Genomic DNA, 21,790 nt, shown 5'->3' on the forward strand with positions numbered 1-21,790 from the left:
TTTGGGCTTGTATTCAGCATTACATTGTTGGTTTGTATTGGGCTTTGGGCTTGTATTCAGCATTACATTGTTGGTTTGTATTGGGCTTTGGGCTTGTATTCAGCATTACATTGTTGGTTTGTATTGGGCTTTGGGCTTGTATTCAGCATTACATTGTTGGTTTGTATTGGGCTTTGGGCTTGTATTCAGCATTACATTGTTGGTTTGTATTGGGCTTTGGGCTTGTATTCAGCATTACATTGTTGGTTTGTATTGGGCTTTGGGCTTGTATTCAGCATTACATTGTTGGTTTGTATTGGGCTTTGGGCTTGTATTCAGCATTACATTGTTGGTTTGTATTGGGCTTTGGGCTTGTATTCAGCATTACATTGTTGGTTTGTATTGGGCTTTGGGCTTGTATTCAGCATTACATTGTTGGTTTGTATTGGGCTTTGGGCTTGTATTCAGCATTACATTGTTGGTTTGTATTGGGCTTTGGGCTTGTATTCAGCATTACATTGTTGGTTTGTATTGGGCTTTGGGCTTGTATTCAGCATTACATTGTTGGTTTGTATTGGGCTTTGGGCTTGTATTCAGCATTTCATTGTTGGTTTGTATTGGGCTTTGGGCTTGTATTCAGCATTACATTGTTGGTTTGTATTGGGCTTTGGGCTTGTATTCAGCATTACATTGTTGGTTTGTATTGGGCTTTGGGCTTGTATTCAGCATTACATTGTTGGTTTGTATTGGGCTTTGGGCTTGTATTCAGCATTACATTGTTGGTTTGTATTGGGCTTTGGGCTTGTATTCAGCATTACATTGTTGGTTTGTATTGGGCTTTGGGCTTGTATTCAGCATTACATTGTTGGTTTGTATTGGGCTTTGGGCTTGTATTCAGCATTACATTGTTGGTTTGTATTGGGTTTGGGCTTGTATTCAGCATTACATTGTTGGTTTGTATTGGGCTTTGGGCTTGTATTCAGCATTACATTGTTGGTTTGTATTGGGCTTTGGGCTTGTATTCAGCATTACATTGTTGGTTTGTATTGGGCTTTGGGCTTGTATTCAGCATTACATTGTTGGTTTGTATTGGGCTTTGGGCTTGTATTCAGCATTTCATTGTTGGTTTGTATTGGGCTTTGGGCTTGTATTCAGCATTACATTGTTGGTTTGTATTGGGCTTTGGGCTTGTATTCAGCATTACATTGTTGGTTTGTATTGGGCTTTGGGCTTGTATTCAGCATTACATTGTTGGTTTGTATTGGGCTTTGGTGTTATGTACTTGAGTGAAGACCCAAAAGCGGTTTTAACAGAAAACAGAGTTCTTTAATGAAAAACAGGAATGGCATAAATCCTCTTCCAACGTAGTCAATGGAACAAAAGAACGTAGTATAATGCAGGATGCACCTGCCAGGCAGACTCCGACAGGATAGGACAAGGTGGAAGCAAACGGGACGACAGCTTGCTTCTGGCATCAAAAACACAAACAAGAATCAGACACTGAAAATAGCAGGAACAGAGAGAGAAATAGAGACCTAATCAGAGGGGGAAGAGAGAACAGGTGGGAAGGAGTGAATGAGCTAGTTAGGGAAGATGTAGAACAGCTGAAGAATGAGAGACAGAGAAGGTAACCTAAAAAGACCAGCAGAGAGAGACAGAGTGAAGAGAAAGGACAGGAACAGACATAACAAGACATGACAGTACCCCCACTCACCGAGCGCCTCCTGGCGCACTCGAGGAGGAACCCTGGCGGCAACGGAGGAAATCATCGATCAGCGAACGGTCCAGCACGTCCCGAGAGGGAACCCAACTCCTCTCCTCAGGACCGTACCCCTCCCAATCCACTAGGTACTGATGACCACGGCCCCGAGGGCGCATGTCCAAAATCTTACGAACCCTGTAGATGGGTGCGCCCTCGACAAGGATGGGGGGGGGGAGGGACGAGCGGGGGCGCGAAGAACGGGCTTAACACAGGAGACATGGAAGACCGGGTGAACGCGACGAAGATAGCGCGGAGAAGAAGTCGCACTGCGACAGGATTAATGACCTGAGAAATACGGAACGGACCAATGAACCGCGGGGCCAACTTGCGAGAAGCAGTCTTAAGGGGAAGGTTCTGAGTGGAGAGCCATACTCTCTGACCGCAACAATATCTAGGACTCTTGGTCCTACGCTTATTAGCGGCCCTCACAGTCTGCGCCCTATTACGGAAAAGTGCCGACCTGACCCCCTTCCAGGTGCGCTCGCAACGCTGGACAAAAGCCTGAGCGGAGGGGACGCAGGACTCGGCGAGCTGAGATGAGAACAGCGGAGGCTGGTACCCGAGGCTACTCTGAAAAGGGGATAGACCGGTAGCAGACGAGGGAAGCGAGTTGTGGGCGTACTCTGCCCAGGGGAGCTGTTCTGACCAAGACGCAGGGTTACGAAAAGAAAGACTGCGTAAATGCGACCAACAGTCTGATTGGCCCGTTCGGCTTGACCGTTAGACTGGGGATGAAAGCCGGACGAGAGACTGACGGAAGCCCCAATCAAACGGCAAAACTCCCTCCAAAATTGAGACGTGAACTGCGGGCCTCTGTCGGAAACGACGTCAGACGGAAGGCCATGAATTCGGAAAACGTTCTCGATAATGATCTGAGCCGTCTCCTTAGCAGAAGGGAGCTTATCGAGAGGAATGAAATGAGCCGCCTTAGAGAATCTATCGACAACCGTAAGAATAACTGTCTTCCCCGCTGATGAAGGCAGTCCGGTGATAAAATCTAAAGCGATGTGAGACCACGGTCGAGAGGGAATGGGAAGCGGTCTGAGACGGCCGGCAGGAGGAGAGTTCCCAGATTTAGTCTGCGCGCAGACCCGAACAAGCGGCGACAAATCGACGCGTCACGTTCCCGAGTGGGCCACCAGAAACGCTGGCGAATGGAAGCGAGCGTACCCGAACGCCGGGGTGGCCGGCTAACTTGGCAGAGTGGGCCCACTGAAGAACGGCCGGACGAGTAGGAACGGGAACGAACAGAAGGTTCCTAGGACAAGCTCGCGGCGACGGAGTGTGAGCGAGTGCTTGCTTTACCTGCCTCTCAATTCCCCAGACAGTCAACCCGACAACACGCCCCTCAGGGAGAATCCCCTCGGGGTCGGTGGAGACCTCAGAAGAACTGAAGAGACGAGATAAAGCATCAGGCTTGGTGTTTTTGAGCCCGGACGATAAGAAATAACAAACTCGAAACGAGCGAAAAACAGAGCCCAACGAGCCTGACGCGCATTAAGTCGTTTGGCTGAACGGATGTACTCAAGGTTCCTATGGTCAGTCCAAACGACAAAGGAACGGTCGCCCCCTCCAACCACTGTCGCCATTCGCCTAGGGCTAAGCGGATGGCGAGCAGTTCGCGATTACCAACATCATAGTTACGTTCTGACGGCGATAAGCGATGAGAGAAAAACGCGCAAGGATGGACCTTGCCGTCAGAGAGAGAGCGCTGAGAAAGAATGGCTCCCACGGCCACCTCTGACGCGTCAACCTCAACAACAAACTGACTAGAGATGTCAGGTGTAACAAGAATAGGTGCGGATGTAAAACGATTCTTAAGAAGATCAAAAGCTCCCTGGGCGGAAACGGACCACTTAAAGCACGTCTTAACAGAAGTAAGGGCTGTGAGGGGAGCTGCCACCTGACCGAAATTACGGATGAAACGACGATAGAAATTAGCGAAGCCCAGAAAGCGCTGCAGCTCGACGCGTGACTTAGGAACGGGCCAATCAATGACAGCCTGGACCTTAGCGGGATCCATCTTAATGCCCTCAGCGGAAATAACGGAACCGAGAAAAGGGACAGAGGCGGCATGAAAAGTGCACTTCTCAGCCTTCACATAAAGACAGTTCTCCAAAAGGCGCTGGAGGACGCGTCGCACGTGCTGAACATGAATCGAGAGAGACGGTGAAAAAATCAGGATATCGTCCATGTAAACGAAAACAAAATGTTCAGCATGTCTCTCAGGACGTCGTTAACTAGTGCCTGAAAGACAGCTGGAGCGTTAACGAGGCCGAAAGGAAGAACCCGGTATTCAAAGTGCCCTAACGGAGTGTTAAACGCCGTCTTCCACTCGTCCCCCCTCCCTGATGCGCACGAGATGGTAGGCGTTACGAAGGTCCAATTTGGTGAAAAACCTGGCTCCCTGCAGGATCTCGAAGGCTGAAGACATAAGAGGAAGCGGATAACGATTCTTAACTGTTATGTCATTCAGCCCTCGATAATCCACGCATGGGCGCAGGGACCCGTCCTTCTTCTGAACAAAAAAAAACCCCGCTCCGGCGGGAGAGGAGGAGGAGACTATGGTACCGGCGTCGAGCGAAACCGACAAATAATCCTCGAGAGCCTTACGTTCGGGAGCCGACAGAGAGTATAACCTACCCCGGGGGGGAGTAGTTCCCGGAAGGAGATCAATACTACAGTCATACGACCGGTGTGGAGGGAGAGAAGTGGCCTTGGAACGACTGAACACCGTGCGCAGATCGTGATACTCCTCCGGCACCCCTGTCAAATCGCCAGGCTCCTCCTGTGAAGAAGAGACAGAGGAAACAGGAGGGATAGCAGACATTAAACAGGTCACATGACAAGAAACATTCCAGGATAGGATAGTATTACTAGACCAATTAATAGAAGGGTTATGGCGCACTAGCCAGGGATGACCCAAAACAACAGGTGTAAAAGGTGAACGAAAAATTAAAAAAGAAATGGTTTCGCTATGATTACCAGAGACAGTGAGGGTTAAAGGCAGCGTCTCACGCTGAATCTTGGGGAGAGAACTACCATCTAAAGCGAACAAGGCCGTGGGCTCCCTAACTGTCTGAGAGGAATGTCATGTTCCCGAGCCCAGGTCTCGTCCATAAAACAGCCCTCCGCCCCAGAGTCTATCAAGGCACTGCAGGAAGCAGATGAACCGGGCCAGCGGAGATGGACCGGAAAGGTAGTGCGTGATCCAGAAGGAGAGGCCTGAGTAGTTGCGCTCACCAGTAGCCCTCCTCTTACTGATGAGCTCTGGCTTTTACTGGACATGAGGTGACAAAATGACCAGCGGAGCCGCAGTAGAGACAGAGGCGATTGGTGATTCTCCGTTCCTTCTCCTTGGCCGAGATGCGGATACCCCCAGCTGCATAGGCTCAGCATCCGAGCCGGCGGAGGAGGGTGGCAGTGATGCGGCAGGTGGCAGTGATGTGGAGAGGGGAGCAACGGAGAACGCGAGCTCCTTTCCACGAGCTCGGCGACGAAGATCAAACCGTCGCTCTATGCGAATAGCGAGAGCTATTAAGGAGTCCAGACTGGAAGGAACCTCCCGGGAGAGGATCTCATCCTTAACCTCGACGAGGAGACCCTCCAGAAAACGAGCGAGCAAAGCCGGCTCGTTCCAGTCACTAGAGGCAGCGAGAGTGCGAAACTCAATAGAATAATCCGTTATGGATCGATTCCCCTGACATAGGGAAGACAGGGCCCTGGAAGCCTCCTCCCCAAAAACAGAACGGTCAAAAACCCGTATCATCTCCTCCTTAAAGTCCTGATACTGGTTAATACACTCGCCTCCCAGATTGCCGTGCCCCACTCACGCGCCCGTCCGGTAAGGAGAGAAATGACGTAGGCGATGCGGGCTGCGCTCCTGGAGTAAGTGTTGGGCTGGAGAGAGAACACCACATCACACTGAGTGAGGAATGAGCGGCACTCAGTGGGCTCCCCAGAGTAACACGGCGGGTTGTTGATCCTGGGCTCCGGAGACTCGGAAACCCTGGAAGTGGGCGGTGGATCGAGGTGGAGTTGGTGAACCTGTCTTGTGAGGTCGGAGACTTGGACGGCCAGGGTCTCAACGGCATGTCGAGCAGCAGACAATTCCTCCTCGTGTCTGCCTAGCATCGCTCCCTGGATCTCGACGGCGGAGTGAAAAGGGTCCGGAGCCGCTGGGTCCATTCTTGGTCTGATTCTTCTGTTATGTACTTGAGTGAAGACCCAAAAGCGGTTTTAACAGAAAACAGAGTTCTTTAATGAAAAACAGGAATGGCATAAATCCTCTTCCAACGTAGTCAATGGAACGTTAGTATAATGCAGGATGCACCTGCCAGGCGGACTCCGACAGGATAGGACAAGGTGGAAGCAAACGGGACGACAGCTTGCTTCTGGCATCAAAAACACAAACAAGAATCAGACACTGAAAGTAGCAGGAACAGAGAGAGAAATAGAGACCTAATCAGAGGGGGAAGAGAGAACAGGTGGGAAGGAGTGAATGAGCTAGTTAGGGGAGATGTAGAACAGCTGAAGAATGAGAGACAGAGAGAAGGTAACCTAAAAAGACCAGCAGAGAGAGACAGAGTGAAGAGAAAGGACAGGAACAGACATAACAAGACATGACATTTGGGCTTGTATTCAGCATTACATTGTTGGTTTGTATTGGGCTTTGGGCTTGTATTCAGCATTACATTGTTGGTTTGTATTGGGCTTTGGGCTTGTATTTTCATTGTTGGTTTGTATTGGGCTTTGGGCTTGTATTCAGCATTTCATTGTTGGTTTGTATTGGGCTTTGGGCTTGTATTCAGCATTTCATTGTTGGTTTGTATTGGGCTTTGGGCTTGTATTCAGCATTACATTGTTGGTTTGTATTGGGCTTTGGGCTTGTATTCAGCATTTCATTGTTGGTTTGTATTGGGCTTTGGGCTTGTATTCAGCATTACATTGTTGGTTTGTATTGGGCTTTGGGCTTGTATTCAGCATTACATTGTTGGTTTGTATTGGGCTTTGGGCTTGTATTCAGCATTACATTGTTGGTTTGTATTGGGCTTTGGGCTTGTATTCAGCATTACATTGTTGGTTTGTATTGGGCTTTGGGCTTGTATTCAGCATTACATTGTTGGTTTGTATTGGGCTTTGGGCTTGTATTCAGCATTACATTGTTGGTTTGTATTGGGCTTTGGGCTTGTATTCAGCATTACATTGTTGGTTTGTATTGGGCTTTGGGCTTGTATTCAGCATTACATTGTTGGTTTGTATTGGGCTTTGGGCTTGTATTCAGCATTACATTGTTGGTTTGTATTGGGCTTTGGGCTTGTATTCAGCATTACATTGTTGGTTTGTATTGGGCTTTGGGCTTGTATTCAGCATTACATTGTTGGTTTGTATTGTTGGTTTGTATTGGGCTTTGGGCTTGTATTCAGCATTACATTGTTGGTTTGTATTGGGCTTTGGGCTTGTATTCAGCATTACATTGTTTGTATTGTTTGTATTGGTTGGTTTGTATTGGGCTTTGGGCTTGTATTCAGCATTACATTGTTGGTTTGTATTGGGCTTTGGGCTTGTATTCAGCATTACATTGTTGGTTTGTATTGGGCTTTGGGCTTGTATTCAGCATTACATTGTTGGTTTGTATTGGGCTTTGGGCTTGTATTCAGCATTACATTGTTGGTTTGTATTGGGCTTTGGGCTTGTATTCAGCATTACATTGTTGGTTTGTATTGTTGGTTTGTTACATTGTTGGCTTTGGGCTTTGTTGTTCAGCATTACATTGTTGGTTTGTATTGGGCTTTGGGCTTGTATTCAGCATTACATTGTTGGTTTGTATTGGGCTTTGGGCTTGTATTCAGCATTACATTGTTGGTTTGTATTGGGCTTTGGGCTTGTATTCAGCATTACATTGTTGGTTTGTATTGGGCTTTGGGCTTGTATTCAGCATTACATTGTTGGTTTGTATTGGGCTTTGGGCTTGTATTCAGCATTACATTGTTGGTTTGTATTGGGCTTTGGGCTTGTATTCAGCATTACATTGTTGGTTTGTATTGGGCTTTGGGCTTGTATTCAGCATTACATTGTTGGTTTGTATTGGGCTTTGGGCTTGTATTCAGCATTACATTGTTGGTTTGTATTGGGCTTTGGGCTTGTATTCAGCATTACATTGTTGGTTTGTATTGGGCTTTGGGCTTGTATTCAGCATTACATTGTTGGTTTGTATTGGGCTTTGGGCTTGTATTCAGCATTACATTGTTGGTTTGTATTGGGCTTTGGGCTTGTATTCAGCATTACATTGTTGGTTTGTATTGGGCTTTGGGCTTGTATTCAGCATTACATTGTTGGTTTGTATTGGGCTTTGGGCTTGTATTCAGCATTACATTGTTGGTTTGTATTGGGCTTTGGGCTTGTATTCAGCATTACATTGTTGGTTTGTATTGGGCTTTGGGCTTGTATTCAGCATTACATTGTTGGTTTGTATTGGGCTTTGGGCTTGTATTCAGCATTACATTGTTGGTTTGTATTGGGCTTTGGGCTTGTATTCAGCATTACATTGTTGGTTTGTATTGGGCTTTGGGCTTGTATTCAGCATTACATTGTTGGTTTGTATTGGGCTTTGGGCTTGTATTCAGCATTACATTGTTGGTTTGTATTGGGCTTTGGGCTTGTATTCAGCATTACATTGTTGGTTTGTATTGGGCTTTGGGCTTGTATTCAGCATTACATTGTTGGTTTGTATTGGGCTTTGGGCTTGTATTCAGCATTACATTGTTGGTTTGTATTGGGCTTTGGGCTTGTATTCAGCATTACATTGTTGGTTTGTATTGGGCTTTGGGCTTGTATTCAGCATTACATTGTTGGTTTGTATTGGGCTTTGCATTACATTGTTGGTTTGTATTGGGCTTTGTATTCAGCATTACATTGTTGGTTTGTATTGGGCTTTGGGCTTGTATTCAGCATTACATTGTTGGTTTGTATTGGGCTTTGGGCTTGTATTCAGCATTACATTGTTGGTTTGTATTGGGCTTTGGGCTTGTATTCAGCATTACATTGTTGGTTTGTATTGGGCTTTGGGCTTGTATTCAGCATTTCATTGTTGGTTTGTATTGGGCTTTGGGCTTGTATTCAGCATTACATTGTTGGTTTGTATTGGGCTTTGGGCTTGTATTCAGCATTTCATTGTTGGTTTGGTTGGTTCCAGGGTGATGGTAACATTAGAGGTGTGTGTGTGTGTGTGTGTGTGTTCCAGGGTGATGGTAACATCCGGTATTATGAGATCAGTTCTGAGAAGCCCTACGTTCAGTTCCTCACTGAGTATTACTCCCTACTGCCTCAGAAAGGATTGGGTAAGAACACACACACACACACACAATACTGCCTCAGAAAGGATTGCGGAAGCATATACACACACATATACACACACACACACACACAATACTGCCTCAGAAAGGATTGCGGAAGCATATACACACACATATACATGGACTGTGTATAGGCTGTGTATGGGGTGGCAGGGTAGCCTAGTGGTTAGAGCGTAGACGAGTAACCGGAAGGTTGCAAGTTCGAATCCCCGAGCTGACAAGGTACAAATCTGTCGTTCTGCCCCTGAACAGGCAGTTAACCCACTGTTCCTAGGGCGTCATTGAAAATAAGAATTTGTTCTTAATTTTACCTTTATGATAAAATAAAGGTAAAATAAAATTATATACACACACACACATAATACTGCTTCAGAAAGGATTGGGTAAGAACACACACACACACACAATACTGCTTCAGAACGGTTTGGGGAAGCACACACACACACATATACACACACACACACACAATACTGCTTCAGAAAGGATTGGGTAAGAACACACACACACACACACACACATACACACATAATACTGCTTCAGAAAGGATTGGGGAAGCACACACACACACACACATACACACATATACACACATATACACACACACACACACATACACACACACAATACATGGACTGTGTATAGGCTGTGTATGGACTTCATAAACAGATATGTTTAGTTGTTAATGGGCTTCTGTCCCTTCATCCGTAGTCAAGATGCACATGGAGAGTTTGACTGTTTATGCTGTTCTATGGATACATAATACCTAATGATTACCTATTAAATGTTCTGTGATTCAGATTAAAAATATATACTGACATAGGGAACATCCTTGTGTTCACCTCTGACCTTGTGAACTCTGACCTCTCCAGGGGTCATGCCGAAGCGCGGTCTGGACGTGAGTTCCTGTGAGGTGTTCCGGTTCTACCGCTTGGTGACCGTTAAGGACCTGGTCGAACCGCTCTCCATGATCGTCCCTCGCAGGGTAGAATTACACACCACTCTTCGTGGACACCGGTTCTACCGTCTAGTGACAATTAAGGACATATTTTTAATGTATTTCAATGTAGAGGAATTAATGCAGCTGTAACATCGACGCTTTGGCAATATTTATTCAATGTTTGTCATGCCAATAAAGCTATTTGAGTTTTCAGAGATAGAGAGAGAGAGTGGGAAGGGGAGAGGGAGAGAGAGAGCGGGAAGGGGAGAGAGGGAGAGACAGCGGGAAGGGGAGAGAGGAAGAGAGAGGGAGAAAGCGAGTGAGGTAGAGGAGATAAAGAGAGAGGGAGAGAGAGAGCGGGAAGGGGAGAGAGGGAGAGACAGCGGGAAGGGGAGAGAGAGAGAGAGAGAGAGGGAGAAAGCGAGTGAGGTAGAGGAGATAAAGAGAGAGGTAGAGAGAGAGCGGGAAGGGGAGAGAGAGAGAGAGCGGGAAGGGGAGAGAGAGAGAGAGAGAGCGGGAAGGGGAGAGAGGGAGAGACAGCGGGAAGGGGAGAGAGGAAGAGAGGGAGAAAGCAAGCGAGGTAGAGGAGATAAAGAGAGAGAGGGGAGAGAGGGAGGGAGAAAGAGGGCGAGAGAGAGAAGAGAGGGAGAAGAGAAAGAGGGGGAGAAAGAGGGCGAGGTAGAGGAGATAAAGAGAGAGAGGGAAGGGGAGAGAGAAAGAGAGAGGGAGAAAGAGGGCGAGGTAGAGGAGATAAAGAGAGAGAGGGGAGAGAGAAAGAGAGAGGGAGAAAGAGGGCGAGGTAGAGGAGATAAAGAGGGAAGGGGAGAGAGAAAGAGAGAGGGAGAAAGAGGGCGAGGTAGAGGACATAAAGAGGGAAGGGGGGAGAGAAAGAGAGAGGGAGAAAGAGGGCGAGGTAGAGGAGGGAAGGGGAGAGAAAGAGAGAGAAGGGGAGATTTTTTAAAATTTTTTATTTTACCTTTATTTAACCAGGCAAGTCAGTTAAGAACAAATTCTTATTTTCAATGACGGCCTAGGAACAGTGGGTTAACTGCCTGTTCAGGTGCAGAACGACAGATTTGTACCTTGTCAGCTCGGGGATTCGAACTTGCAACCTTTCGGTTACCAGTCCAATGCTCTAACCACTAGGCTACCCTGCCGAGAGAGAGAGAGAGAGAGAGAGAGCGGGAAGGGGAGAGAGGAAGAGAGCGAGGCAGAGAAGGAGATGGAGAGAGAGAGCGGGAAGAGGAGAGAGGGAGAAAGCGAGCGAGGTAGAGGAGAGAGAGACAGAGAGAGACACAGAGACAGAGACAGTTCACTCAACTGTTTTATGTCCTCTCTCCAGTCCCCAAAAACCTTCCAGGATGACATCTTCCCCATGACAGCAGGCAACGAGGCGGCCCTGACGGCTCAACAGTGGCTCTCAGGGATCAATAGAGGTCAGTGTAACTGGGAGCCAAGATGGGCGACTATGGCTCTCAGTTGCATAGAAAGGCCTGTATAATAGGGAAACTGGCAAACCAGTTTGGACTCAATAGAGGGAAAAGGGTGCCATTTGGGACACACCTTAAACCATTGTTCCGCCCCAACAGGCCCGGTGCTGATGTGTCTGAGACCTGGCAGTAAGATAGCCAACCCCTACCCTGAGACCCTACCCAGGAGGGGGCTGAGCAGCTTCCAGAGTGGGGGACCAGGAGAGACAGGGTCCACGGAGCAGACCTTCCTCCAGGAGCAGCTGGCCTACCAGGACGCCAAGTACCCCAGGGAAGTGGCTGATCTGTCGGGCTGGCAGCCAGACGAGACCCAGGCTCCGGGTTGGGCCTACACTCCCCACTGTTGTGAGCCCTCAGAGTGCCCTCCTCCCAGGACAGAGAGTGAGGTGAGTGGGATAGGCTGTCATAGGCTACACATGAAGATCTACCTCCAGATGTGTAAGCCTATTGCCTGTTTTGTCTTTAGAAAAAAAACTCTAAATCTGATTTTGCTCTGGTTCACAGTTTGTTTCGGAGTGTGTTTCAAAAGTGTTTCAGAGGTGTTTCAGAGTGTGTTTCAGAGTGTGTTTCAGAGTAGAGTGTGTTTCGGAGTGTGTTTCAGAGTAGAGTGTGTTTCAGAGTGTTTCTGTGTGTTACAGCTCCTTCAGGCATTCTACAGACAACAAGAGGAGATCAGGGGACTGAGAGACCAGCTCAACCAGAAAAAGGTTCTATATACTGAGTGTTCTACACATTAAGAACACCTTCCTAATATGGAGTTGCACCTCCCCCTTTTCTCCTCAGAACAGCCTCAATTCTCTGAATTCTGAGTGTTCTAAACATTAAGAACACATTCCTAATATGGAGTTGCACCTCCCCCTTTTCTCCTCAGAACAGCCTCAATTCACTGAATTCTGAGTGTTCTAAACATTAACCTTCCTAATATGGAGTTGCACCTCCCCCTTTTCTCCTCAGAACAGCCTCAATTCACTGAATTCTGAGTGTTCTAAACATTAACCTTCCTAATATGGAGTTGCACCTCCCCTTTTCTCCTCAGAACAGCCTCAATTCACTGAATTCTGAAAACATTAACCTTCCTAATATGGAGTTGCACTCCCCTTTTCTCCTCAGAACAGCCTCAATTCACTGAATTCTGAGTGTTCTAAACATTAACCTTCCTAATATGGAGTTGCACCTCCCCCTTTTCTCCTCAGAACAGCCTCAATTCACTGAATTCTGAGTGTTCTAAACATTAACCTTCCTAATATGGAGTTGCACCTCCCCCTTTTCTCCTCAGAATAGCCTCAATTCACTGAATTCTGAGTGTTCTAAACATTAAGAACACCTTCCTAATATGGAGTTGCACCTCCCCCTTTAGGAACACCTTCTTAGTGTTGAGTATCACTCCCTTTTCTCCTCAGAACAGCCTCAATTGGTCGGGGACTCTACAAGGTGTCGAAAGTGTTCCACAGGGATGCTGGCCCATGTTGACTCCAACGCTTCCCACGGTTGTGTCAAGTTGGCTGGATGTCCTTTGGGTGGTGGACCATTCTGGATACACACGGGAACCTGTTGAGTGTGAAAAGCCCAGCAGCGTTGCAGTTCTTGACACAAACTGGTGCGCCTGGCACCTACTACCCTACCCCGTTCAAAGGGACTTAATAAATATTTTGTCTTTGCCCATTCACCCTCTGAATGACACACAGACACAATCCATGTCTCAGGGCTTTAAAATCCTTCTTTAACCTGTCTCCTCCCCTTTATCTACACTGATTGAAGTGGATTTAACAAGTGACATCAATAAGGGATCATAGCTTTCACTAGGATTCACCTGGTCAGTCTATGTCATGGAAAGAGCAGGTGTTCTTAATGTTTTGTACACTCAGTGTGTGTGTGTGTGTGTGTGTGTGGTCTGGTATGTGTATCTGGTCTGATTTGTGTGTGTGTGTGGTCTAGAGGTCGACCGATTTATAATCCTTCAACGCCGATACCGATATTGATTATTGGAGGACCAAAAAAAGCCGATACCGATTAATTGGCAGATTTTTTTTACATTTATTTGTAATAATGACAATTACAACAATACTGAATTAACACTTATTTTAACTTAAAAAATACATCAATAAATCAATTTAGCCTCAAGTAAATAATGATACATGTTCAATTTGGTTTAAATAATGCAAAAACAAAGTGTTGGAGAAGAAAGTAAAAGTGCAATATGTGCCATGTAAGAAAGCTAACGTTTAAGTTCCTTGCTCAGAACATGAGAACATATGAAAGCTGGTGGTTCCTTTTAACATGAGTCTTCAATATTCCCAGGTAACAAGTTTTAGGTTATGGTTATTATAGGAATTAGAGGACTATTTCTCTATATACCATTTGTATTTCATTAACCTTTGACTATTGGATATCCTTATAGGCACTTTAGTATTGCCAGTGTAACAGTATAGCTTCCGTCCCTCTCCTCGCCCCTACCTGGGCTCGAACCAGGAACACATCAACAACAGCCACCCTCGAAGCAGCGTTACCCATCGCTCCACAAAAGCCGCGGCCTACTTCTAGTTTGCAGAGCTAAGGGAACAACTACTTCATGTCTCAGAGCGAGTGACGTTTGAAACGCTATTAGCGTGCACCCCGCTAACTAGCTAGCCATTTCACATCGGTTACACCAGCCTAATCTCGGGAGTTGATAGGCTTGAAGCAGGCTTAAAGTGCTGAAGAGCACTAAAGTGCTGTTTGAATGAACGCTTACGAGCCTGCTGCTGCCTACCATCGCTCAGTCAGACTGCTCTATCAAATATCAAATCATAGACTTAATTATAACACACAGAAATACGAGCCTTTGGTCATAAATTTGTTAGAATCCGGAAACGATCATTTCGAAAACAAGATGTTTATTCTTTCAGTGAAAAACGAAACCGTTCTGTGGTGACATCCATCAGTCTAAATATTGCTGTTACATTGCACAACCTTCAATGTTATGTCATAGTTACGTAAAATTCTGGCAAATTAATTACGGTCTTTGTTAGGAATAAATGGACTTCACACAGTTCTCAACGAGCCAGGCGGCCCAAACTGCTGCAAATACCCTGACTGCACAGAACGCAAGAGAAGTGACACAATTTCCCTAGTTATAAAGAAATTAATGTTAGCAGGCAATATTAACTAAATATGCAGGTTTCAAAAATATATACTTGTGTATTGATTTTAAAGAAAGGCGTTGATGAAGGCGTTATGGTTAGGTACATTGGTACAACGACAGTGCTTTTTTCACGAATGCGCTTGTTAATCTTGATACTCCCCAACCCGGATCCGGGATCGTGAATAACGTCTCAGGCTCATTAGCAGAACGCAACGTTAACGATTTCTGAAAATATCTTGTTTAAAACGCCCCCGGAGTTTCAAGAGGTTAAATTGTTAATGATAAATTAACAGGCACCGTTATATGCAAAGTAGGACACGCTAGATAAACTAGTAATATCATCAACCATGCGTAGTTAACTAGTGATTATGTGAAGATTGTTTTTTTATAAGATAAGTTTAATATTAGCTAGCAACTTACCTTGGCTTCTTGCTGCCCTCGCGTAACAGGTAGTCAGCCTGCCGCACAGGCTCCTCGTGGAGTGCAATGTAAGGCAGGTGGTTAGAGCGTTGGACGAGTAACCGGAAGGTTGCAAAAACGAATCCCGAGCTGACAGGTAGTTAACCCTCCGTTCCTAGGCCGTCAAGAACAAATTCTTATTTTCAATAACTGACTTGCCTACTTAAATAAAGGTGTAAAAAAAACAATCTGATTACCGATTATGAAAACTTGAAATCGGCCCTAATTAATCGGCCATTCCGATTAACCGGTCAACCTCTAGTGTGGTCTGATTTGTGTGCTGTGTGTCTAGTCTGGTGTGTCTGTATCTGGTCTGGTCTGCTGTGTATCTGGTCTGGTCTGCTGTGTATCTGGTCTGGTCTGCTGTGTATCTGGTCTGGTCTGCTGTGTGTCTAGTCTGGTGTGTCTGTATCTGGTCTGGTCTGCTGTGTGTGTGTCTGGTCTGCTGTGTGTGTGTCTGGTCTGCTGTGTGTGTGTCTGGTCTGCTGTGTGTGTGTCTGGTCTGCTGTGTGTGTGTGTGTGTGTATCTGGTCTGGTGTGTGTATCTGGTCTGCTGTGTGTGTGTATCTGGTCTGCTGTGTGTGTGTCTGGTCTGCTGTGTGTGTGTCTGGTCTGGTGTGTGTGTGTCTGGTCTGGTGTGTGTGTGTCTGGTCTGTGTGTCTCTGGTCTGCTGTGTGTGTGTCTGGTCTGCTGTGTGTGTCTCTGGTCTGCTGTGTGTGTGTCTGGTCTGCTGTGTGTGTGTCTGGTCTGCTGTGTGTGTGTGTGTGTGTATCTGGTCTGGTGTATCTGGTCTGGTGTGTGTGTATCTGGTGTGCGTGTGTGTGTCTGGTCTGTGTATCTGGTCTGGTGTGTGTGTGTCTGGTCTGTGTTGTGTGTATCTGGTCTGGTCTGTGTGTGTGTATCTGGTCTGCTGTGTGTGTGTGTGTGTGTGTGTGTGTGTCTGGTGTGTGTGTGTGTGTGTGTATCTGGTCTGGTGTGTGTGTGTGTATCTGGTCTGGTGTGTGTGTATCTGGTCTGGTGTGTGTGTGTGTCTGGTCTGGTGTGTGTGTGTATCTGGTCTGGTGTGTGTGTGTGTGTGTCTGGTCTGGTGTGTGTGTGTGTGTGTATCTGGTGTGTGTGTATCTGGTCTGGTCTGTGTGTGTGTATCTGGTCTGCTGTGTGTGTGTGTGTGTGTGTGTCTGGTGTGTGTGTGTATCTGGTCTGGTGTGTGTGTGTGTGTGTATCTGGTCTGGTGTGTGTGTGTATCTGGTCTGGTGTGTGTGTGTGTGTATCTGGTCTGGTGTGTGTGTGTATCTGGTCTGGTGTGTGTGTGTGTGTGTATCTGTTCTGGTGTGTATCTGGTCTGGTGTGTGTGTGTGTGTGTGTGTGTATCTGGTCTGGTGTGTGTATCTGCTGTGGATGATATCAGCGGACAACCTTTGATCAGATCACTGTGTGGTTTTGTGTAGGTCCAGATCACACAGCTGGAACTGGAGATCAAGAACACCAGAAATAACATGAGAGCCACCTTCTGAATGATTCAACCAATCACATTAGAAGAGCCTTCTGAATCAACCAATCACATGAGAGCCATCTCCTGAATGATTTAACCAATCACATTTAAAGAGCCTTCTGAATCAACCAATCACATTTAAAGAGCCTTCTGAATCAACCAATCACATTTGAAGAGCCTTCTGAATCAACTAATCACATGGTAGCAGCTTTTGGAATCAACCAATCACATAAGAGCCATCTTCTGACTCGACCAATCACATGAGAGCCATCTTCTGATTCAACCAATCACGAGAGCCACCTTCTGATTCAACCAATTTTTGTATTTATTAAGGATCCCCATTAGTTCCTACCAAGGCAGCACCTACTCTTCATGGGGTCCAGCAAAATTAAGGCAGTTATATACAATTACAAACATTACAATATATTCACAAAACATTTTGTGGCTTCTACTACCACAAAAACCATGTGTGTACAACTAGGCAAGTCAGTTAAGAACAAATTCTTATTTTCAATGACGGCCTAGGAACAGTGGGTTAACTGCCTGTTCAGGGGCAGAACGACAGATTTGTACCTTGTCAGCTCAGGGATTTCAACTTGCAACCTTCCGGTTACTAGTCCAACACTCTAACCACTAGGCTACCCTGCCACCCCGATCCCTCATCTACTTTGAGCCAGGAGAGATTCACATATCATTCATGTTAGCTCTCCGTGTACATTTAAGGGCCAGCCGTGCTGCACTGTTCTGAGCCAACTGTAATTTTTCTCTTTGTGGCACCTGACCACACTACCGGACAGTAGTCAAGGTGTGACAAAACTAGGGCCTGTAGGACCTGCCTTGTTGATAGTGTTGTTAAGAAGGTAGAAACTAGGACCTGTCTTGTTGAGTGTTGTTAAGAAGGTAGAACAGCGCTTTATTATGGACAGACTTCTCCCCGTCTTAGCTACTGTTGCATCAATATGTTTTCACAATTTACAATCCAGTGTTACTTCAAGCAGTTTAGTCTCCTCAACCTGCTCAATTTACACGTTATTCATTTTATTTAAATTTTATTTCACCTTTATTTAACCAGGTAGGCAAGTTGAGAACAAGTTCTCATTTACAATTGCGACCTGGCCAAGATAAAGCAAAGCAGTTCGACACATACAACGACACAGAGTTACAAGATTTAGTTTAGAGTTTAGTGAATGACTTGTCACAAATACAATGCTTTTAGTTTTATGTATATTTAGGACAAAATTATTTCTGAAACTGACTGCAGGTCTTTAAGTGTTCCAGTGATTTCACTAGCTGTGGTATAGTATTGAGTATAGTATAGTATTGAGTCATCAGCACACACACACTGGATTTACTCAGAGCCATTGGAAGGTCATTAGTAAAGATTGAAAAACACTAAGGGGCCTAGACAGCTGCCCTGGGGAACGCCTGACTCTACCTGGATTATGTTGGAAAGGCTTCCATTAAAGAACACCCTCTGTGTTCTGTTAGACAGGGTAACTCTCAAACCACAATATATAGCAGGGGGTGTAAAAGCTATAACACAAGTTTTTCCAGCAGCAGATTCTGATCGATAATGTCAAAAGCTGCACTGAAATCTAACAAAACACTAGCTGTGGTAGCAATCAATTTTTATCATACATTTTCTCTCAGCCATATCATCACTCATTTGTGTGAGTGCTGTGCTTGTTGAATGTCCTTCCCTATAAGCGTACGGAAAATGTCTTGTTAATTTGGTTTACTGTGAAATAGCATTGTCTGGTCAAACAACCATTTTTCTCAAAACATTTACTAAGGGTTGGTAACAGGCTGATTGGTTGGCTGTTTGAGACAGTAAAGGGTGCTTTACTATTCTGGGTAGTGGAATGATTTTCGCTTCCCTCCAGGGCTGAGGGCACACACTTTCCTGTAGGCTTAGATTGAAGAGATGGCCAATAGGAGTGGCAATATTGTCCGCTATAGTCCTCAGTCATTTTCCATCCAAGTTGTCAGACCAAGGTGTCTTGACATTGTTGATAGACAACATCAAAATAATAAATCACCTCTTCCACACTCAATTTCCAGAATTCAAAAATTACATTTCGCTTTTCTTTCAGATTTTGGTCAGTTATACACAGATGTGTAGGTTCAGAATTTGTTGTTGGCATGTCACACCTAAATTTGCTAATCTTGCCAATTAAAAAAAAAAATTGTTGGAAATATCAATGGGTTTTGTGATGAAAAATACATCTGATTCAATGAATGATGGAGCTGAGTTTGCCTTCTTGCCCAAAATGTTACTTAAGTTATCATTCTTTATATAGTATATATATATATATAACTTTTTATAGTAGTTTAAGTTTTAGTCGCGATTTCTCAATGTACAGTACGCTTCCAGGCCAATCGGCTGTGCAGACAGATTTGCCATTCCGTTTCCCTCATCCCGCTCAATCATAAAATTGTTCCAATTCTTATTAGTAACTGGAATATGTAGTGTCATAAATGTGTAAAGCGCAGTGTCTAGTTGCTCCTCATTACAGACCACAGACCGGCAGATATTATGTACATCTTCAACGTAGGAATCACAAAACAGTCATTGACCTCAAACACTATAGTAGTGGCCCCTTTGGAACTTTGTTTTTTTTTCTCTCGATGTGGCTACTTGTGATCAATACATCGTATGGATTTGGATACTGCTTTACAGAACATTTCTGCAGCATTAGTAAAGATCAATCCCTGTGGATTATTTAATCCCTGTGCTGTTTGTAAATAACCTGACCCAGGTTGCAGGCAGTTTGAAGTTAAACCAGTAAAAAAAAAATATTATGTAAGTCACCCAGAAAATGTCTCTGTTGATATCACATACGGTATCAACCATTCCGCACACGTTATCCAGATACTGTTGGCACTTTGTCTATAGCCGCTTTCCACCACTCGCTTTAGGTGAGGCAGGTGAACCTGAAGCCCCTGTAACTTCAACAGATCCTCTCTAAGCTTTACAGGAATATGACTCATAAACAGCAACATGATATGAACATAAAAACATCAACACCTCCACTATTGGCATTCCTGTTTCTCTCCTGAAGATGGCGAAGCCACCGTACCACCGGTAGGGTAGCCTATCAGGTAAGTGGTTAGGCAGGTAGCCTAGTGGTTAGAGCAGGTAGCCTAGTGGTTAGAGCAGGTAGCCTAGTGGTTAGAGCAGGTAGCCTAGTGGTTAGAGCAGGTAGCCTAGTGGTTAGAGCGTTGGACTAGTAACCAGAAGGTTGTGAGTTCAAACCCCAGAGCTGACAAGGTACAAATTTGTCGTTCTGCCCCTGAACAGGCAGTTAACCCACTGTTCCCAGGCAGTCATTGAAAATAAGAATATGTTCTTAACTGACTTGCCTGGTTAAATAAAGGTAAAATAAATAAAAAATAAAATAAAAATGTGTTTTTCATTGTCAGTATATGAATGTTATTAGCAAGTAATTCATTTCATGAACCTGTTAAATGTGGCCTATTTTGTTTTACACTTTTCTGTTTTCTTGATTATTTTTTTTTATTGCTTTTATGGAAGGCTTATCAGAGATAGACATGTGATATTTATGTTTCTGTCGATAGTACAAGGTGAGCTGCACCACAGTGGGTCTTCCTACTAGGGCACACTGCCTATCAGTATAACTCCGGTAGTTCAAAGGCTCATAATTACTGCTGTAGGATCAAGAGGTATTCAGGGGAGTTAGAGAAAAAAAAATGGACGATCTGCAGCAGGACTACGACAACTCAGCGTCACAATGCTAGGGATTATCTGAGCAGGGCTCGACTCACTGATAAATCATTGTCTCAACATGAGCAGACTGGGTCAAGGAGCCAAGATATTTTGGGTGGACTCCCCGTCATTCCTGTCCAGGTGTCTCATTCCCCCCCCCCAAAAAAAGTGTAGAAGTTACCAACCCAAACACCATAACACCCTCACAAAAATAAAGTTATTGATCCAAAAGAAATGCAGATTAGCCCATGTCATATCTTTAAGATCTGTTTTCAGAATGATGCAGATCTATAGAAACAGTTTTATATTTTTGATTTTAAATGTAGACAATTAAAAGAGAAGGGTTGGTGATGAGACAAACACTTTGTCCCATGACATCTGATTACTTAATGATTAAAAAAAAAAAACAGCCCTGGTTGAGTGTTGGCTGGTCAAATTGAAAAGTATTTCTCTAGCTATGGTCCGGGCCTGGAGTTTGTTAACTATAAATCAGTTCCGCAGTGAGAGTTTAAAGGTCAACCCTTTCCTCTGGAATCCCCTCCCAGCACGTCCCCCACCTTATTCACCAAGCCGAGGGCCGTTGTTGTTGACATGGTTTCCATCCACCAACGTGCCACGGCAAACTGTGCAGTCGGCACCAGATTGTTGGTTCAGCAACAAAACCGACGCAAATGTGCAACTATGGTGCAAAACAGACAGCTGGCTTAGATTGACAAATACAGTGGCACAATGAGCACATCTCTTCAAAATACGTAAGTTGGTTAGCGAGTGAATTTGAACCATATTAGCATTGACACGAAATAAATCAAAACTACTTGAAACGGGTCACGATTCCCCACATGGCATTTTGTTATTGTTGACAGCCGTCTGGCCAACCAGCACCACAGGTACTCACGGCGTTCTGCCACATTGAAACTTGCGTAGATTTTCCGTCATCGAACGTTATGTGGTTAGCCGACACGTAAACATTTACGATTTGAGCTGACAAGCCGCGAACGCTAAAGCGGGACCACGCGTGTTGAATGGAAAACCCTTTTGGCCCAGTTCACGGCGATACGGTCGCGTTAGAATGGAGACGAAACAACACAGAAGGACAAGAACAAGAAGCAAAATGTTAAGATTTTATTTACAAAGTCAATTTTTTTGTACGTTTTCTTTTTTCTTTGCCTTACAGAAAGTAAAAAAAACAGCCAGTGTACATCTCCAATTACACCCTATTCCCTAAGTAGTGCACTACTTTAGACCAGAACCCCATGGCAACCCCATTCCCTAAGTAGTGCACTACTTTAGACCAGAACCCCATTCCCTAAGTAGTGCACTACTTTAGACCAGAACCCCATTCCCTAAGTAGTGCACTACTTTAGACCAGAACCCCATTCCCTAAGTAGTGCACTACTTTAGACCAGAACCCCATTCCCTAAGTAGTGCACTACTTTAGACCAGAACCCCATTCCCTAAGTAGTGCACT

The 21,790-nt window shown here is 45.2% G+C and overlaps 1 pseudogene; it reads left to right on the top strand.

Moving 5' to 3' along the window:
• The window catches only part of LOC135510213 (coronin-2A-like), a 43,015-nt pseudogene extending 23,629 nt beyond the window's left edge, over positions 1-19,386 (top strand).
• Positions 19,387-21,790: the final 2,404 nt, after the last annotated feature.

This window comes from Oncorhynchus masou, chromosome 23 (genome assembly GCF_036934945.1).
Source record: "Oncorhynchus masou masou isolate Uvic2021 chromosome 23, UVic_Omas_1.1, whole genome shotgun sequence".
NCBI classification, from domain to species: Eukaryota; Metazoa; Chordata; class Actinopteri; order Salmoniformes; family Salmonidae; genus Oncorhynchus; species Oncorhynchus masou.